General features: G+C 37.6%; 1 pseudogene across 1 annotated transcript; it reads left to right on the top strand.

Annotated features, from left to right (window-relative positions):
- Positions 1–2,192: 2,192 nt before the first annotated feature.
- Positions 2,193–3,126, top strand: LOC309869894 (olfactory receptor 6C74-like; annotated as a pseudogene). The gene has a single exon. The product of its transcript is annotated as an olfactory receptor 6C74-like (transcript).
- Positions 3,127–4,019: the final 893 nt, after the last annotated feature.

Genomic DNA, 4,019 nt, shown 5'->3' with positions numbered 1-4,019 from the left:
GAAACAAAATAGGTGAACATAGAGGAAAGGAAAAAAAATAAAATAAGATAAAAACAGAGAGGGAGGCAAAAGACACTAACTATAGGGAGCAAACAGTGTTGGAGGCAAGGTGGGCAGGGGAATGGGGTAACTAGGTGATGAACATTAAGGAGGGCAATTGATATAATGAACACTGGGTGTTACATGTAAGTGATCATCGCTAAATTCTACTCATGAAACTAAAAAAATTGTTTAATAAGTGTTTCATATTCATAATGAAATCCATAAAAAAGCATAACTAATAATGAAGTCGTCAAACAAATTTGCCCCCAAGGGATGAAATGCTTATACCCAAGAGTTTTCATGACATTTAGTCTAATGAAAGCTTATATAATTTTCAACCACAAAATCAACTCAGGGACAAATCAATGGGCAGGGACATTGAATTGCCTTGGCTTTTGAATTGGCTTGGCTTTTGGCTTATCATATTATTTGGGGTCAGTCAGTATTACCTGCAAGTGTCTGAACACTTGCCAAGTGACTGATCATCACAGTAAAATTTGCTAGAGGTTTTTTCTGTTTTCCTCTTACAGATTTGCTGTAACCCATTTCTACACATCAGGTAAAAAGCCAAGAGCTAAATACCAGTCACTGTCTCATCTGAAGAAGACTCTAATCTTAATGGTAAGTTTTTCTCTTTATGGTCTTCCCCTATGGTGCTACCTCTTTTCTACTTCTTTCATCTTCCTTCTCTTCCTTCCCTATTTCATTTCCCCCTCTCTGAATGCTTATTCACTTTATTTTGCATTTTATTGTGTTATTCTCTTCCTGTTTTGAGAACTATAACCAGAAGAAACACTGAATTTGTTTAATTCTTTTCAAGTTAGTTTTACTGTGCAATCAGATAAATTTAAAATTGGCATAGGAGATGATAAAAAGTGAAGAAATGAAGAGATGGAATGGAGACAAAACCCACTACACTGATTTATAGGAATAAAAATCAGATAGGACCAAGAAAGTGTGTTCATTAGCTGAGTGGATGTGGCACAGGCTAAACCTGGGAAGAGCTACAGTTGTTATACTGAATTGCTTCCAGGATGATCTTATACCCAAAGCTGGATTTCTATTTCAACCACTGCCGCTTCCAGTCGGTGACAAGAGAAGAATTAGGCACAAACAAGTCAGCTGCAGGACTGGAAGCAGGAGACAACAGTTGAAAAGGACTGCTGCCATGAGCAACTCTACAGTCTCACTTTTATTGGATAGAAAACAATAGCCAACAGAAGGATTGTTGAAGGTCAAACGTTAATCCTGTCTTGCAGACAAGCAAGAAGGAGGATAAAGTTTATAGTTAACCAAGCATATTCAAAGGACTCATCTAACTAACAACGAGCACTTCTGGGAAGAGAAAAGAGCGATAACTAAAAAGGGAAGCAGGCGGTTTTCGTTCCACCCTGAGCTGACCAGGCGTTCCCGGGTGCTTGGCTTCCCTGAAGCAGGCAACATTCCGCCCTGGGCGAGCCGGGCGTTCCCGGCTGCCCGGCTTCTGTGAAGGGGCGGCATTCCCCCCTATGTGAACCAGGCATCCCCAGCTGCCCAGCTTCTGTGAAGGGGCAGCATTCAGCCCTGAGCGAGCTGGGCATCCCCAGCTGCCCAGCTTCACGGTCGTACATCGTCCTTCTCCCCAAAGACCTGTTGTCGGTATCAATATTTTTTAAGGCCATGTCTAAATGTGCTTGGCAACTAGTAAAATCCTCCAGGGGTTACAGTTTAAGTAACAAATTGTTCCGAGGGGCAGCAGCAAACCATCTTAAACATTCATACATCATTTTGTTTCTCGGTTGCACACATGGTCAGTTCCTTGAGGCAATGATACTTATATAGTCATCAGCCTGAGTACAAGTACGATGACATTTTAGTCCTTACATACTGAGCAAAGAGGAAATAATTTTTTTCACATGCCTGTTCATTACCATAAATGTAAGCCACGCTACAAAGATTATTTATAAGATGGGTTTTTATTTCATCAGATTTGTAGAAAATATTTGTCTTTCTTCAAAAGCAATGTAACAGCTTTTGTTAGAGTTTATCTTACATTACCAATAGCAATTACTAATATTTTGACAATGTTATCTTCATATTTTATCTTTGGTACCTATACATATTTTTTTCTCAATAATTTTACCAGAGCAAAAGTATATCAGAAGGTCAAGATGGAAAACTGTACAACTGTGACAGTATTTATCTCTTCAGGATTGACACAGAACTCCAAACTGAAGAATGTGTATTTATCTTGCTGCTCCTCACCTACTTGTTAAGCATCTCAGGAAACTTAGTTATCATTACTCTCACTTTGCTGGATTCTCGTCTCAAGACCCCTATGTATTTCTTTCTTTGAAATTTTTCTTTCTTAGAAATTTCTTATACTACAGTCTGCATCCCCAAATTGCTTGTGAGCATGGCAACCGGTGACAAAACTATTTCCTATAACTGTTGCGCAACTCAGTTATTTTTTGCCTCCCTTCTCGGTGCATCTGAATTTTATCTCCTGGCTGTCATGTCCTATGATCGTTATGTTGCCATCTGTAAGCCTTTGCATTATACGACCATTATGAACAGCAAAATCTGTATCCAATTAGTCCTTAGCTCTTGGATCACTGGTTTCCTCATCATCTTTCCAGGACTCATTTTAGGCTTAAGCCTGGACTTCTGTGACTCCAATATCATTGATCATTTCTACTCTGACACTGCTCCCCTCTTGCAAATCCCTGCACTGATACGCATGTGTTGGAAACGATGAGATCCATCTTAACTTTGGTGACTCTGCTGGTCACTTCGGCATTAGTGATTCTATCATAAACATGCATTGCCTTGACAATTTTAAAAATTCCTTCTGCCAACCAGAGAAAAAAGGCTTTCTCCACATGTTCTTCTCACATGATTGTCATCTCCCTCTCATATGGCAGCTGCATCTTCATGTACATTAAACCCTCAGTCAAACAGAGGATATCCTTAATGAAGGGAGTGGCAATTCTCAATACTTCTGTTGCTCCGCTTTTACACCCCTTCATTTATACTCTAAGCAACCAGCAGGTAAAGCAAGCATTTAAGAACTTGCTACAAATATTTCTGTTTGTATTCAAATAGAATCATAATGAGATCTATATAAGGAAAGTTAATGAAGAAAATTGCAAAAGGAGTGCTTAGACTGGGTCCCAATTTTACCATTGTACCATTCAATATATAGTCTGTCCTTTCACTTCTTTCTGAAATGTCATGATGTTTATATTAGCTCTTGTTTCTCAATAACACCTTGCCCTTCACAATACTAAAACTATTTTTCTGTTCCATTGTAAGAGTTCTCAAATTTGACCCCTTTATCTTCTTCCATTTAAATGTAGCAAGTATTTAAATGATTATTTTAATCAACTTTATATATTAGTTCATGGAGACTTAATTATTTCCATATCTGTGTAGTATATTTTGATTTTATATTTGATTTTTTAAAAAAATCTTGATAAGTTCAAAACAATCTTATGATGTCTTCTTTGGGGTTTTACCTTTGCTTGTCTTTTTATGTCCTGATACACATTCTCTATTGTTTTAAAATAAAGGTATTTAAAAGTGGAAAGTTGCAATTAAAATATCACTGTCATTCTTTGTCTTGATATTTAAAAAAACCACTATGCTAGTATAATAAAAAATTATATAGTGTTATTTTTATTTTGTACTTTATGCTGTAAAAGTAAATAAGTAAATGTTGACTCATGTGTGTCCCAAATCACATAACTTTTTAAAAAAGATTTATTTATTTATTTGAGAAAGAGAGAGGGAGAGAGCATGAGTAGGGGTAGAGGCTGAGAGAGAGAAACAGACTCCACACTGAGAACAGAGCCTGATGCAGGGTTGATCTCACAACCCTAAGATCATGCCCTGAGCCAAAATCAAGAGTCAGAGACTTAACAGACTGAGTCACCCAGGTGCCCCATCACATAACATTGATTAAGAATAAAATGCAGCAAAGTTTAGGGAAGATGGTG

The sequence above is a fragment of the Mustela nivalis genome (assembly GCF_964662115.1).
Source record: "Mustela nivalis genome assembly, chromosome: 7".
In the NCBI taxonomy this organism is placed as follows: domain Eukaryota; kingdom Metazoa; phylum Chordata; class Mammalia; order Carnivora; family Mustelidae; genus Mustela; species Mustela nivalis.
The sequence above is the reverse complement of the archived record's forward strand: the minus strand, read 5'-3'. Positions and strand labels throughout refer to the sequence as shown.